Below are 17,610 nucleotides of genomic sequence, written 5' to 3' on the forward strand. Positions count from 1 at the left end.
GGATGATAGCACTCCCCTTGCACTTGAGTCACGGTTTGGATTGCACCATGTCCTGAGGATGATGGGCAATCCTTTGCAGGGTTTTTAGCCAGAGTGTTAGGGTCTCATTTTTATTTTAGAACAACCTTCCCAGCTTCAGGGACTAGAGAATATTGCTGAAAGGAAAAACAAGATGACCTGAAGGTACGTGCTTAGTTCTCTACAAAGGAAGAAAAAACAATGGGGGAGGGAAGAGGACTGCCAGGGGCTTGACAACCTAATAGAATCTTTGTGCTAAACTTCAAGCCCATCACCTTAAGGTGGCGGTTAGGATGGCCACACCCAGCCACCGCAGGGGTTTTATTGTTTACTTCCCACCCACCTCCACCTCCCCAGCCCTCCCAACCCCCATCTCCTAACCCCCTTCCTCTTCCAACCCTCTCACCTCCCATACTCACCCCTAGATAAAAATCCACCTGACAAAGGACAACCATGGAAGAGGGAGCAGGCAGCAAACAGGATTCACCTTGTGGGACCAGGTCCTTTATTGCCTTCGGATGCCTTGCTCTGTCTTTAGACCCGGAACTAAGGAGCTGGCAGCATTCCACGCGGACACCCACACTGTAGAGTCAAAACAGCTCTGTCCATCTCTGCACCTGAATTTCCCTCTGCAACATGGCCAGAATCCAATCTTTAGGATAGATGTATCAATGCTTGAAATTATTATTTTGAGCAGAGATTTCCTGCAGGGTTAAAAAATTAGACTTTCTCCCAATTTCTCCTGTGCTTTCTAACATTAAGTAAAGGGCCCCATCCTCTATCTCAAACAATGCTTTGCTTCCTTTGTTTCAGAACTTTCTAAAGATCAGTGACATTTCTCGAAGAGATTCTTCTTTCACTCCTTTTCCTCTTACCTCCCTCGCCAATCCCATTACCTTTTTTACTTGCCAACCACGAGAGGTGTTATCTTTTGGTGATTTTTTAACTTAGCTCCCAATTGCTCTCTATAACCGTATCCACAAACCCTGTTCTTACAGTACAGTATTAGTTACAGTACAATATTCCTTATTACACCAAGCACTATTAAAAACGAAACATGACTAACTTTCCATCTTTAATTTAAAATTAAACCTTTTCTTTTAGTGTAAAACTGAAGTGGTCCCTGTCTCTTTAAGTCAGATCAATCATCCCAAATGTGGACTGGAGTTTGTATTGGCATGATCCTGAAAAGAGAATTATTTCCCGACCTTGCCAGGGAGAGACAGCTTTCAGGCTATTTGCTAGAGAAGGTAATTTTGATGTAAACTGACATTTCTCAGATGCCCATCTTGGAAAGATTCAATGTGAAACCCCAAATTTCTGGCATCTGAAACCTCTTCCCAACTGCCAGCCCTGGGCAGAGATAAAAGAATGTGGATGAGCAGCAGGCAGATGGGATTACAACAAGAAGCCTTTTCTCTGAGCCCAGGGAGATGAGCTGGGGAAGGGGTCAGGGAGGGGGAGTGGGGGGAAGCAGCACTTTGCAGTGAGAGAATCAACAAAAAAGACACTTTCTTGGCTTTTCATTGAGAGGGCCTATTTCCCCTGTTTTCCAGCCCATTTTGAGCACCATTCATTGAGAGGCTCCTTTCTTCTCAAGCCTTTTATCCCGGGATGCTGAGAGGTTTCCCGTGTCTTTCTCCCAGAGAGGATTCTCCCACACTCTGGCACAGCCGCCAGCAGCCGCCCTGCGCAGCTCACCACTTGCTGGGTTCTGCTGCTTTCTAGTTGGCTTCAAAAACTGTTTTGCGTTGTTTCTTCTTACACTCTTAATACCAGACATTTAAAAGTTTGCAAAGATGATCTCAAAAAGTAGGGACAAATCAAGGGCTTTTTCCCCTTCTTTTTCTTGCTTCTTTTGCTCTTTGGGGGAGGATGCAGTAGGGTTGAGATAGGGAAAACTTGGTTTCATTCATTCTTGATCTATTTTATTTTCTTATATCTTTCACATCTGAGAATTGGAGTTATCTTTTTTTTTCTTTAATACCGAACATCAAAAGGAAAGCCATCGAACACTCTCGCCGTCAGGTTTTTAAGATTTCTAATATGGACGTGGGCTTGACAAACAGGTCCAGGATGAATAATGACAACAGAAACTCCTTCCCTACATCTAGCTGCTTAAATGCAAGTCCCAGCTCCACTGCCTCCGAGCTGTGTAACCTTGCTCAAGTTACTTAACCTCCCTGTTTACTCCTTCAGTAAAATTGGGATAATAATAGCACACATCTCATAGCATTGTTATGTGGATTAATTGAGGTACGGTCTACTAGATGCCCAATAAATATTCACTTTTATGTTCACTATATAACTATACCTTTATTTTTCATATATATGTATACCTATATGTGTGTGTATATATATATGTACATATACAGCTTACATATTTCCTTCTGGGCAAAGACTGATTACCTTTCATTTTTCTAATAATTTTTCTAATAAGCAGAAAGCTGGATACCCTTGCATCCAAGGCCGGTTCACATCTTCATTTTAGTGTTTGCCCCTACCTGAGACCCTTTGGCAGGAAAAGGCCCCAGACAGCAATGCTCATGGGACAGAATTCCAGGGCAATGGGTTTTGGGAATTGGTCGCTTAAATAAATATGAGTCTCCGGATTGTTTTTATTTTTTCTTTCAAAGGAATTTCCGAAGTAAAATTGGCTAGAAAAAAAAATCCCAAAGCCCCTGTACATACTTCTGTCATTGCCCTGAAGAATGACTGGAAAGCCATGGGGGTGGGGGTGGGGGGTCTGGTTCTACTGTCACCGGAGCCCTGGTCCCTTCCTCAGGATCCCAAGGTCATTCAAGGTCAGGTGGACCCCCAAGAGGCTTATGATCCTCCACACCCAAATCCAAACACCCCTCTTGGGGGAGAATGGATTGTCCCAATCCCTGCTCGTGGGTTTTCCAATGTCCCAATTTTATGCTTGTTGTTAGGACTTATAAAAGCTTACTGGGTTTGTTTTGAAGACAAGGGAAAACATAACATTACGCTATTTTAAATGCCTGCAACTATTTCAAATATGACCCAAGGCAGTAAAAATGCCATATTTCCCAAACCACAAACCCCACTCCTTGTTAAAATCCGATTGCCATCTGAGTGTGGGATGAAGAGTCAGGATGCCAAACCCTGAGTACCACACATGTGATCTTTCTTTGGGGGAAATCCTGTGAAATACGGCTGTGTCCACGACTTTCATTTCTGCGTTTCACAGCCGAAGTTCCTAAAACTGCTGAAAAACCATACTCCAGAGGTACAGCTTCTAGACCCCACTACAGCTTGATCTGAAGGAACAGGGCTTGGTGGAGAATGAAAAGGGAATGCAAATCAGTTCTGAGAGCTCTCCTTTGAGATATCAGAGATGGCAAAACACAGGTCAGTGTAAAAGCGGCTCCCAGGGTTTTCCGGCTGTTTCCCTCTGGTGCTCAGAACACAGGGACGGTTTCTGGTTCATTTTAGGGTGAGCCATGCCAAACTCAGTGTCTGACACCGAGCGCCTAGCAGACCTTTGTTGAATGAATGATCTATTTAAAGAATGAGGCCTAAAAGGGAAACAGAACTTGCATAACTCGCTTTATTTTTACTCTGTGTAAGTGAGTGGACTGTTTTATGTTAACTGCATAGTTTAAAATTTAAACACAATATTTGTGCCTACATAAATAGTTGGAAAAGGTAAAATGTCATAACACTGGGTGTTTGTTATTAAAGTTGGAGCTTGCCTTTGGATTATGGCAACTTGATTTAAAACAAGGAGTGGATTGTTCCTTACTCTACGTACTCTAAATTTCAGTATTTTGCAGCATCAAGTCTTCCTTTGGGATATAAACAGATGGTGACAAAGGGTAGGTGTCTTGTGGAGAAATTGCATCTGAGCACTGCTGTTTCTGGGTGATTGAAGGTAGGGCAGAGAAAAGCTGACCCCAGACCCAGGATAGAGCGACTCTGATGACAAACCCATCCAACCTACGATGTCCCAGAGAAAAACCAGCCACTTCTCCCCAAGTTCCAGCAGTGCAAGATTTGAACGTGACTAGGCAGTTATCATAGAGAACAGAGAGGTGACATTTTTCCCCTTGGCTTTTCAAAAATTGAGGTATAATTGACATACAAGATTATGTTAGTTTTGGGTGTCCAATACAATGGTTCAGTATTTTTAGATATTGCAAAATGATTGCCACAATAAACCTAATTAACATCTGTCACCATACATAGTTACAGAATTGTTTTTTCTTACAATGAAGACTTTTAAGATCTCTCTTAGCAACTTGCAAACATTCAATACGGTATCATTAACTATATAGTTACCACGCAGTACATCACATCCCTGACTTCTTACTTTCTGGCTGGGAGTTTGTACCTTTTGACTCCCCTTGACTTTTTAATTAAAAAGTCAAGGATATATGTACAGGAGTTGTATGACCTTTGTCTCAATGTAAGAGGATAGCTTTCTCTCTCAGCCTCAGCACCCGCACCAAAACACACACACACACACACACACACACACACACACACACACACACGGCCTCTCTAGTATCACCCCTGTGATTATCATAGAGCAATAAGGTTTGGGGGTGACACAGGTTGTCCTCCATTCTGGGGGGCCTGGAATTCTCAGAAAGCCCCCACTGTGTTTGTGGAGTCACATGCTACGTTATCATGGGCCTCTGGTTCACGAGCTGCCTCTGTGATCACTGCCTATCAAGCGACATGGCTGAGATGTGCTATTTCCTTAACACTGAGAAAGTTTTATCGAGTCAAAACAGAAAACCAAATAACCCAAAAGTTCAAAGGGAAGAGACTTTCAGAAGAGTCAGACCAAGTTCAGATTCCAGCCTACCACTTGCGGCCTCTATGGCTTTAGGCAAGTCACTTGCTCTTTTGAACCTCCCTCTATTGCTTCATAAGTAAAAATAGAAATAAGAGGACCTTCCCCATGGAGTTATGAGGCCTGGATGAGATCATCAGGTAAAGCCCTTGGCAAATTGCAAGGCACACAGGAAGGGCTCAAGGAAGGTTTACAACAAATCCATCAATAAGACGTATTCAACTAAAATTCAGGGTCTACCCCAGGATGGCAGCAGTGGAATTTTCTGCAAAAGCAGCATTGCAAAGGGAGGCGCCCAGCCTGCTTCCATCCAGGAGGAGGGGTTGATGATCTTCTGTCAACAATCAAACCCCAAGAAGAAAGTGCCTAATGCAACCTGCCCAAGGCTTCCTCTCCCGGCTCAGCTGGTTCCCAATTAACACCTTATTATTGGCTTGCACACCTGGGGTGTGACCTTATCCTCCACCAGCCAGCCTTTAACCCTGTCCTGGACTTCTCCTGTCGGGTGTGCCAAGCTGAGTAAGAGTTTCCTCACTGGACGGATGAAACTGGGGAAAGGGCCAGATTCAGGAATTTTAGAACACTCAGTCTAGAATCCTTCACACTTCCTTTGACATGGGCCTTTTGGCAATCTGCTGAAGACCGCTTCTCAGAATAACGTATTGAAATGCGTAAGACAAGATACATTGGATTATGAAAGACAAAAATATATTAAGACACTGTTTATTTTTAAGAAGTTGTGAAAAAATAATGCATGAGCTTCTTTTCTTTTTTTCTTTTTCTTTTTTTTTTTTGCAGTACGCGGGCCTCTCACTGTTGTGGCCTCTCCCGTTGCGGAGCACAGGCTCCGGACGCGCAGGCTCAGCGGCCATGGCTCACGGGCCCGGCCGCTCTGCGGCATGTGGGATCTTCCCGGACCGGGGCACGAACCCGTGTCCCCTGCAACCACTGCGCCACCAGGGAACCCCTGCATGAGCTTCTTTAGTAACACGCTGAATAACATGATCTAGCAGCCAGTCTAGAAATCCATTATAATTCTGAAGGAGCAATGAGGGAAAATGCTATTTCAATACCCCAACCACAACTGTGATACGATCTGAAAAGTCCTGTCATTTCTACTGGTGGCAGAGTCACAAGAATTACCACGTGAGTGTGGTTTGTTCCCTAAGTCATAAGGAGAGGAAATGTTCAATTTCAGTCAGAGGTGGTCAGAAATTAACACCCATTTTTTTCCCATCCAAGTTCATCCAGGTTAGGAACCCCTGACTGAGATGTTTCCAAACTTCCATCTCTTTCAAGCCCTGGAACCAGGGCCAACCTTCCCACCAGGCATAGTAGACTAAAGTAGCCTAAAGCCCAGGACTTCTTTAAGGGCTAGTAAAAATGTTGTAATTTTCATTTCTTTAGAGATCAATAGAAAAAAGAAGGTAATAAGAATGGATATATGATAATGAACCCATCCATCTTTACACAGCTGCAGTCTTAAGGATGATTTTTACTGTATTTTTTAGGGAGGAGGGGGCCTGCAGAGGCCGAAGTGCCTAGGGCGCTTGGGAGTCATAATGCAGCCCTTCCTGGGAACTGGTGGTGTTTCCTCAGGACGCCCTGTCTTTGAAACTCGAAGTGGAAAACGAGCCATGCCAGGGAGATAAGTCATATTGTTGCTTTGGCAACCCCTCACCCACCTAATAGTGCCCGCTGGGAAGCTGTTTTCCCCCTGCAGGAGTTGTGTGGGTCAAAGTGTCCAGAAAGATTCATCTTTTTCCCACTTCCTAGTAGGGTCACCCAGTTGTCCTCGTTTGCCTGGGACTTTCCCAGTTAGCATTGAAAGTCCTGCGTCCCAGGAAACCCTCCAGTCCTGTGCAAACCAGGATAGCTTGTCACCCTACTTCCAAGGTCAGCAGTCCAGGAAACTTCTGTGGCATAAATGGGATTATCTGCCGTGGGTCCCCCTTCCAGTCCCAGCTTCAGCGAGAGGAAAATGCAAACCCAAAAGACAATCAACAGCACTGAGCTTTACCCGCTGTCATATTCATGCCCCAAGTAACCTATCTCCCCATCCCCAAATAATCTTATTGCTTTAATACAAAAAATAATAAAAACGAAAAGGCCCGCAACCTCAACAAGAAGATAAGCCCTCCTGACGTATTTTCCCTTAGCTGGAAGCTAGGCAGGTACTGGTAAATTGTGTTTTCATATGATACAGGATGGCATCAGTGCAGAAAAAGGAAAAAAATTTCCTCCACCCCCAGCCTCATCCCCAGGCCTTCTTTGCAAAAGTAGCCAACATGAACACTTTCTTATAGATCCCCTCCCAGAAAGATTCGGAGTCAGTCTCACATCAAGTTTGCCTAATTCCAAAGTCTGTATTTCTAACCACTTAACAGCCCAGCTCCACCACGTACTGGTTGGTTGGCAGTGGGTCACTTCTAGGTACTTTAGTTTCTGCCTCTGTATAGAACAGGAATAATGAGGAACCCTACCCAGAGGGATGGTCCATGTGAAGTGGTTAGGAAAGTACTGAGTGGTCCATGAAGATGGTTAACGATCACAGCAGTAATGGTAATACAGTCATCGTTGCTGTTGTGTGTCTCTCGGCCTTTCTCTCCCCTTACGTCGGGTAGCCTGTGGCCCAGGAAAGTGGAGTGGTCCAGAACAGGACAGCGTGTAGCCTTTCTGGCAGGTGGATGGTGGGGAGTCCTAGGGATTTATGCTTCGTCCTTGAAAGCAGTGAACCCACCATCCCTCGGTGTCCTCGGAGAGCCTGTGTATCGAGAGGCACATGGTTTCTTCTAGACGCATGCTGTCCATGTCCAGTATGGGAGGCACTAGCCACAAGTGGCTATTTAAATTTAAGTTAATTTAAATTTCAGTGCCTCACCCGCACCAGCCACAACCCAAGCGCTCCATCGCTGTATGTGGCCAGTGTCTGCCATGTTGGACAATGCAGGTTCCAAGCACGTCCACCGTTGCAGAACGTTCAGCTGGATGGTGCTGTTCTAGGGCCCTCCCTTGTCCTAGGACTTAGAAATAGACACCGCTCTAGGGTGGGGTGGGGGAACACGCAAAAGCCTCGTCCCTTCTGTTGTATTGTTTCAACCTCTGTAGAGAGGGTTCTACCCCAAGTCCGTGAACAGACTTCACGAGATATATGAATAGAGGAGTATATAATACACTGTTAGACATATTTCCGTCCTTCTTGAAGCACAAGTAGACATAATACATTCCTACTTTGCTTCTTGCTTCTTCCAGGCCATAGCAATCACTTCTGTTGGCTCAGAGCCCACCTGCAACCTCCAGCCCCCAGAAGTTTCACGCATGTTGCCGTATGTGTGTTTATCCACATGTAGCTGCCTTTACATGTCCCCTGGTATTTGGTATGGACTCGTCCCTGGTCTGGTCTAAAACCGTGGGACCCGCAGTCCCAGGCGCTGGTGCACAGGCCGGCTGTCTGGGGAAGACTCTCGATCCTCCTCTCTTGTGCTTTCGCTCAGGAAGTTCCATTGCTCATCTCTACCTCTCCTTCCTGCCTCCCTTCCCTCCTTTCTTCCCGAATTCAGTCTTTATTATGTCCCGGTGCTGGACTTCAAGAATTAAAAAATAAAAAGGCTTGGTCTCTGCACTCAAATAGTTTACAGACTAGGAGCAAAAAGCAAAAAAAAAAAAAAAAAAAAAAAAAAAAAATGACGATGATAACAGTTTACATTTATTGGAAGGTTTCTGTGTATCAGACTGTGCTAAATATGTTATAAATAGTTATATACTAACCTCTTTAATCTTCACAGTAACCCCCTCAGATAGGTATTTTTATTATCCCCATTGTATAGAAGAGGAGACTGAGGCACAGAGAAGTTAAATAATATACCTAAAGTCACAAAGGTAATAAATGGTAGAACCAGAATTTGGACAAAGGCAGCCTAGCTGGAAGCCTGTGCTTTAACTACAACACCTACTACCCCTTTAACGTAGACCAGTAGCTCCTATCTGTGACTGACTTTACAACCCCAAGAAATATTTTTGGATGTTACAGTTTGGGAAAAGAAAGGTACTGCTGGCATTAAGTGAGTAGAGGCCAGAGATGCTGCTACACATCCCGCAGTGCACAGGACAGCTGCACAACAGGGAATGCTCCAGCCTGAAATGTCAATAGTGCTGAAGTTGAGAAAACCTAACATAGACTAATCATTGAATATAAAGGATCTGATAAGGATCTGTACGTGTGCATCCTTCAACAAAGAATTCAGAAATTGATTTTCCCATTGTTATTATTATTTTCATTGGTTTCATTTTTATTAAAGAAGAGAATGAAAAGATTTTCAAGCATGTCTCTCAGATACGTGTAACCTGATCCCCCAAATCCAAGAACCCAAATGCTGTTACTTAAATATAAGACGTTGAGCAGTGAAAGAAGATGGATTAACTGCTGGTCAGCCCTGTCCACTCCCAACGATCAGCCCCCACCGGGAGGTTGCAAACCCCGGGCCCCAGGTTTCCACGCACATCCTCCTGGTCCGGCACTTGCTGGGTCTCCTGAGTGCCCTTCTGTGCATCACCTTCGGAAATAATTATCCACTCTGGACCCATGCCAATTACATTCTCCCATGGCTGCTTGTTAGCAGAAGAGCATGGGGAGGCGGGCTGGTTGGCATCCGTCTCCTGTTCATCTCATCTGGGCTTCTGCGTCTCAGCAAATGGAGCTTTTTCTCAGGATGCCCACAGCTGCATTCCCAGCCCAGTCAGCCAAACATTCCTGGCCTCACCAGCAGGCTGACCATCCCATTTATAAGAAAAAGGGAAAGAGACAGTTTCCGGAAAGGGCTTGTCTGAAGGTTATCCTCCCTGACGCTGAGAAATGTCTTGTCTGGAGAGTTCTATTTGGCTGCTGGCTCCAGGCCAGGGAATGGCAGTCTAGGCTGGATCCACCCATCAGCTTGAAGAATGCAAGTGAGGAAGATGGTCCTAGAGATGATACGGACAAACATTTCTCTAAGTATATTCCATGGAGCACTCATTCGGGGAAATTTTAAAGATCTTAAGAGTAAAACTTGCTGTGTGCAGAAGAGTTTGGGAATCCCTGAGTTAAAGAGCGCTAGACGCGTAACTCTTCAGAGCCTTGAATATGTTAATGTACATTTTGCATATCTGACAGAGGAACATAGCATGCGGTGTTTTCTCATATTATTTGACCATATGTCTTAGTTTGAATTCTCCCAAAAACAATGACAAACACTTGAGTTCAGTTTATTTCTGAGTTGATTCCAGCGATGAAAAGCGAAGAAGTGGGGAGCATGAAACAGGGAAAGAACAAGATGCATTAAGGAGCTGATTGCAATTATGAGCAGTTGGAACTCAGTGTTGCTGGAGAACATCTGAGGAACCATATAAAATGTGCCTCAAAATCGTCCCACTAAAGATCAAGGCTACTAGGGCTCCCTTTCCCTATTGGCTGAAGGTTGTCCAAGGGGGGTTAGAGGCCCTGCACTTCCTGGGTTGCATCTGCGTACTGGCAGAGCAGCCCACCACAGTTTTAGGGAAGGTTCTAAGGCAACAAAGCAAAGAGACACGGAGGGAAACACTTGACGTGGAACTCTGGCAACGTGCATGGAACTTTCCACACAGCTGCCCTGAGCTAAGGTGGGCCAGAGGGATGTGGTGTGACACACAAGTCTGCTCACCACAAAAGTCTTTATTTTCCTTCTGGAACAACTCAGATTGATACACACAGGAGGAAAGCTTGCTCTAACCTGATCCCTTTAAATGACAAGTGAGGGATAGAGATTCAGACGGAGTGTGACTTGTCCAATGTATGTCACAATTTTCCAAGAGAGGCTTACTGTGTTTCTGACTCCTCATCTATAAAACTGGACTTTTTACAGCACCTTCCTCCACAGTGAATGCGTGTATCATGTGCTTAGTACAGCGCCTGGCACATAGTAATGGCTCAATAAAATTTGCCCCAAATTGAGAATGACCGTACACAGATGATGTACTACCATCTTACCATGCTCACACCATGCTTGTGGAAGGATGTGGTCCCTCAGTTCAGGAAGCTTACATTCTTAAAATGAACAAGGTCTGAATCATTCCCCCAACAAATAGATTTAAAAACCTGCACTGTGGTGGATGGTGCGAGTATAATGGTAAATAAAGTAGAAGTGGTCCCCTCCTCCATGGAGCTGACAGCCTGGTAGAGAAGAGAGGAATTAAACAGATAATCCAGTAACTAATGAATTATCGGGTTGGCCAAAAAGTGCATTTGGGTTTTTCTTAGACCTTCCAGAAAAAAAAACTCAGACAAACTTTTTGGCCAACCCAATTCTTCAGATATGATGGTGGTTTTAAAAGAATATTATCTATGCTGTAAGTTTACCTTCTGCACAACCTTTGGCTCCACCTACACACATAAATGTCAGCCCAGCTGCATCCCCAGGGGTTGCTAGGGTGACACCAACCAAGTTAAAAAATGAAGAACTGTGTCTCCATAACACCCACAATCCCAAGTCAGTTTGGTAAGAAAAAGAATTAAGCTTGTATCTGACATTATTGCCATCCCTCATCTTCCATCCTATACCCAAAGGAGAGTGGCTTGTCTTTTTCCCCATTCTGGGACAATATCAGCAGGAAAAATAATAGAAGAGCCTGAGAAAGAAGTGTTGGCTCTTTCATAAAAATATTTAACATTATCATTACAATAGCTACCATTTGTTAAGCATCGACTCACATGCCATTTCTTAGGGCGCTTTCTATATTAATCGTTTAACATTCAACAGTATTGTTTAAGTACCTACTAGCTGCCAGGCTCTAAACAAAACAGACAAAAATCCCTACCCTCTTGGGGCTCACAGTGTAGTTGGGGGAGGAAGACAGTACACATAGCAAGTAAGTAAATTAATGGTATGTTAGTGTATCAGGTAGCTTTTGCTGCATAACAAACCACCCCAAATCTCAATAGCTTAAGTCTGTAACCATTTCTGTATTTCCTGATTCTGTGGATCAGTGATTTAGGTTGGTTGCTTCTCTCAGCTGGGCTTGCTCATGGGTCTGGCTGGCTTGCAGCTAAGGGTTCAGTCATCTGGGGTCAGCTGAAGCAAACTAGCTCATTCTGGCACATGTGTCTCTTCCATCCCGCCTGCAGACTAGCCCCAGCAAGTTCTCATGGCTAGGCAGACATGCAAAGGGGAACATTCCAATTCTGCAGAAGGAAAAATGAAAAGGCACGCACACTTCTCAAGTCTCTGCTTGCATCCTAGTTACTAATATACCATTGACCAAAGAAAGTCACATGACAGAGCCCAGACTCAGTGAAGAGGACCGCAAAGTGACAGGGCCAAAGATGCCGATTCAGGGAAGCCATTAGTTGGGACGATTACGTAAATCACTTTGCCATAAGTGCTTCAGAAATAAAGGTATTAAGTGCTACAGAAACAAAGCAGGCTTAATGAGATAGAGAGTGCTGAGGCCTTGAAATTTTAAATAGGAAGATAAACGTAGTCCCCCTTGGGAAGGTGACATTCGGGAAAGATTTGTTTCTTTGGGAATTACTATATACTAGCATCATTTCTAATTCTCACAATAAAAACACACATTATAAAATTTTACCCCCTCTTTACAAATGTAGAAATTGAAGCTCAGTGTGGTTAAGTGACCCCAAGATTTCATAACTAGTAAGTGGTTATAACATTAAATAGGACCCAAACCGGCATAGGCCCAAAAACAGGTGGCTCAGGGACTGATTGGCTTACAAAATTGAAAAAGTCATCAATAGATACATCAATAGAAAAATACATGGATAGAAAGTGTGTCTTTCAGTTATGCTTGGAGTCAGGCCTCAGATTCTGTCACTAGGACCTCATTTATCTCTCTCTGTCTCTGTCTCTCTGTCTCTCTGTCTCTCTCTCTCTGTCTCTCTCTGTCTCTCTCCGCCTCTCTCTGTCTCTCTCCGCCTCTCTCTGTCTCTGTCTCTCTGTCTCTGTCTCTGTCTCTCTCTGTCTCTCTGTCTCTGTCTCTCTCTGTCTGTCTCTCTCTGTCTCTCTCTCTCCGCCTCTCTCTCTCTGTCTCTCTGTCTCTGTCTCTCTCTGTCTCTCTGTCTCTGTCTCTGTCTCTCTGTCTGTCTCTCTCTGTCTCTCTCCGCCTCTCTCTGTCTCTCTCCGCCTCTCTCTCTCTGTCTCTCTGTCTCTCTCTCTCTCTGTCTCTCTCTCTCTGTCTCTGTCTCTCTTCCTGAGCCAGCTTCCTCTGTCTGTTTCCATTCTTGGACAGTCTCCCCTGGGTGGCAGGATGGCCACCAGCAGTTTCTTCCAATCTCAAGTCCAGGAGGAAACAATGAGTCTCTTTTCTGGCAGTGCCCACAGAAGTTTAGAGATTCACTCCAGTTGGACCAGTTTTGATCCCCAGCATCACTGACCATTCGCAGTGGCCAGTAGAAACTGATGTGAAACTGCCTTATGCCCCACCCAGGGGTGTGTACCCCACCCAGGAGGCAGACTGTCATATTGACAACTAGGCAACATGATAGGTGTTTGACAAGTGTAAAATGGACGAATGAATAAGTAAACAGACCTCAGTGCGAGCTTAGTAACTTGACATACGTGCATGTATAGTCTACACAAGCCTATCTTCTTACCAAATAATGTCTAAAACCCCTCACTTCTTTACAATAAATGATAGTAACTTTTATAGTGCCTTGCTCTACCCCAATACACACCTCCCACCTTTATGGATATCAAACAGCCGGACAAGAATTGTTGATTTAACTCTGCAGTGCACAGAAGTGGCTGATGGAGCACCTATGGCACAGAGAAGGCACTCACTTTATCTGGAGTCACACAGCAGGCCAGTCCTGGAGCCAGAAAACAGCCAAGTCTGATTTCCAAAGGCAACCAAGCCAATGGCAGAAACTCAATGTGTTCTTCTCTGAAGGATAAAACAAGTGAACTGTAGAAGAGCGTTCAGAAAAACCAAGGGTGAGATTCTCTAAAAGAAGTGCCAGTATGAAAAATTTTTCACCATCATCCTAACGAAAGCCCTCTTATATGGGTAATATAAGTCCTCAACTGCTTTTCTGAATCTCATCACTGATGGTTTCGCAGAATGTATCCTTTGAAAATTTGCTTTGCGTTGCATTTAAATATATATAATAAAATTTCAGATCATGATGTGACCCAAAGGGACATATGTTATTCGGATTAATTCAGGTCAACAAGCATGCATTGAGCTCCTACATTGTGCCCGGAGCTGTGCTCTTCTGTGATAATACAGAGATACATAAAGCTCAAGTGATCTATGAGAATCAGACACGTGCAGTGTCTAACCCTCAGCGGCATAGTCACAGCTGACGTTTATTGAACTCTATGTACTGGGCATTTTACTAAGCACTTGACATACATTATCTCATAGAATCCCCAGAACAACCCTGTAGGTAGGTATTATTATCCTCACGCTTCAGATTAGGAAACTGAGACACAGAGAGGTTAAGTAACTTGCCCAGGGTCACTCAGCTAGGAAGAGGCAGAGAGAGGTGAATCAAACCCAGGCAGTCTGACTCCAGAGCCTGTGCATCCACCCCTCACCTACAACAATGCTTCCTTCTAATTTGTGCAGACCCTGGAGTTGGAAGAAGAATCGCATTAACCAAGTGCTCTCAGCACTCATTTTCTAACCGCCATTTCTTGAAGACCTCCTCTGAGCCAGGCACCACCACACCAGGGTAGTTACATGTATTAGCCCACTTAGTCTGAAAAGCAACTCTGTGAACTTGGTATTATTACCCCCGTATTTCAGTTAGAGGAACCGAGGTTGGGACCGGTTAAGTAACAACTAAATGACTAAAAATTGGTGAGGTGATCAGAGGAAGGGAAGTTTGTGCAGGACCTCTCCCCACTCCCACCAAAATTGATTGGAGCTACCATTTATTGTACACTTATTTTTCGCCAACCCTTTTGCTCAATGCTTTGTATAAATTATCTCCAGTACTCTTCTGAGGAAACTGAGTCGTGGTATTCTGCTGACTTGCCCGAAGTTCACACAGCTAGGAAGTATCAAGCCTAGAATTCAGTCCCATGTTTAGCAGACCCCAAAGCTCTGCTCTTAGCCTCTGTGTGAGCATAACTTTTCCATATAAGAAGAGATGAGGTGATATCCCTCAAGTGCAGAATGGATAAACAAACTCCGGTACATCCATACAAGGGAAGACGACTCAACCATTGAAAGGAATGAATTAATGATACAACACCATGAACCTCAAATGTGTTATGCTAAGTGAAAGAAGCCAGATTCTAAAGGCTTGCTCCTGTAGGGACAGAAATGAAATCAGTGGTTGCCAGGGGCAGGGGTGCAGGGAATGATTAACTGCTAAATAGCCCGGGGTGGGGGGTGGTTGGGAGGTGATGGAACTATTCCATATCTTGATTGTGGTGGTTACATGACTGGATGCATGTGTCAAAACCTGCAGAACCATACCCTAAGAAAGATGATGTTTGCTGTTTGTCATTTATATCTTAATTTTCGAAAAGAAGCAAAAGAAAAAGACGTGAGGGTGGGACATAATTTGGAGGAGCTCAGCTGACACTGAGTCTTCAGGGAGCCCTAACTTCCTCTCTAGAAAGTACGTCGGATGGAAACGTGTTGATTTGCTCAGCAAATATTTACTGCACACCTACTATGTGCCAAGTAGTATATTAGGTATAGAGAATATGACAGCAAACAGAACAGAGGAGTTTCTGTTCCTCTGAACCTCACAGCTTATGTTCTAGTTTAAGTAAAACATAAAATAAAAATTAAGATTAAATAAGAAAATTTCAGCTAGTGGTAATAAAATAAGAAAATAAAACTTGGGTGACAAGATGCAGTGAATGTCATCTAGGTCAGGGAATGCAAACTGAGTCGTTAACAGGGTGCCGGGTACTGGAAAAACCACACCAAAACTAGGAGGGGACAATAGTGGATTGAAGAGTTTTTTGACTCATAAAAGTCCTAGACAATAGCACACCCAGTCGGCTCTCACTGATGCCTGTGTAAGTTATCTGCAGGAATGTTTTGACCCCAGGGACCTCGCTTCGTGCTGCCCAAAATACGGGTTCCCTTTCTCCAGCCACTCACGGAATGCTCATTCATTTTAACAATAAATTACAGGAAACATATTTAGAAAGAGAAATATGCCAGGGCAAGACACCACATTATTCATTCTCGGGACTCGAAGCGATGCTTTTTGTATTATTCATGTGGCTGTTCCTGTCAATTCTAAATGGATTTATCGTCTATTCTTTTGTACAGTATTAAAACACTACAATTCCTTTCCAACCTGCACTGTTTGCTTAGCTCTAGATTTTGTGAACAAAACATTCTTCCCTTCCCCTGGACTCCTTCCTGTGCTTTTTGCCCAAGAAAACCACACAACTTAAATGCTTTGGCGTTGGGTGGCTTCCTCCTGCATCTCAACCCCTTATGTCCTGAGAACATGATGCCAGAAGTCACCCGCCGCATTTACAAGGTATGTTCTTTGTTTGACCAGAACACATCCTTTTGCCTTTTGTCCTGTGCTCCCCTGAAGAATGCTTCAAGTTCAAAGTGTCAACATAGAGTCAAGCAATTGTCAGAGTTGAGAGTGGGAAGGATTTTGGTATCTTTACAAATATACCGTGTTGTCCCCATCACCTTCATTGCAACCCTGTTTCTCTCCCCACCAGTCCCCAAATCTAACATGGTTTGGACTCGTTTCATGGCCATCTTTGACTTACAGGCCAAAGAACCTGGCAATTGGTTCTGAGACCGTTCCAGGAATACGATCATTGTGTTGTAATAGCCAAACTCTTGTGAGGGTTGCAAAATCTGATGCAAGTTGTTACTGAATTTCCAGTGCTCAGAAAAGAAACACCTTGTCTTTTGTCTCTGTAAGTTGTTTACTTAGGGCTTTGACTGGGCTCCCCACCTTCCTTACACAGAAAGAATGACTTCCAGCCGGTTGTCGTTTGCTGTTTTAATTTGTCCACGAGCACATCTTTTTCTTCTTTAACTCTCTGTGAACGTCAAGCATCTTTCCTGGGAACTCAGAAAGTAGTTGAGAATTTTGGGGAGTCTCTGGTAGAAGAGATTACAAAGTTAGTCCCTGCCAAAGGCCGGCATGCCCCAGCAGGTTTAGACGATGTGAAAACCACATCTTGGGTGAGAATTGGTCATCCTGCCTCACTTCTCGTACAGCCTTGGCTCTCCCGTTGGTGTTATTAGGAGGGGGCAAACACTTGCCTTTTTCGGTTGAAATGTTTGTGGGTTTTCTGTTGGCCATGGGCTCTTGGTTAAATTCAACAATACAAAGCGATTTCCAAAGCAGTTGGGGTCAAATTGACTCTGAAGAAACCATCAGGGATGTGTGTAAAGGTTAAGCCACAAAGATGTTCATGATGGTGGTGTTTATAATAGCAAAAAAAGAAGAAGGAGAAGGAGCAATCTAAATGCCCAATAATAGAGAACTGGTTGGTGTTAATGGTGTGCAGTCCTGAAAATTATGATGCTGTGGAAAGCTACATGATAGCACGAAGCAATTTTTCCTCTCCTGTACGTACTGGCACACTGGAAGGAAACTAGTAATATTATTTTTTTAATATTTTAATTTTGTTGGGGTATAGTTGATTTACAATGTTGTGTGAGTTTCAGGCGTACAGCAAAGTGGTTCAGTTATACATATACATATATTCATTCTTTTTTAGATTCTTTTCTCATATAGGTTATCACAGAATATTGAGTAGAGTTCCCTGTGCTCTACAGTAGGTCCTTGTTGG

The sequence above is a fragment of the Phocoena sinus genome, chromosome 11 (assembly GCF_008692025.1).
Source record: "Phocoena sinus isolate mPhoSin1 chromosome 11, mPhoSin1.pri, whole genome shotgun sequence".
NCBI classification, from domain to species: Eukaryota; Metazoa; Chordata; class Mammalia; order Artiodactyla; family Phocoenidae; genus Phocoena; species Phocoena sinus.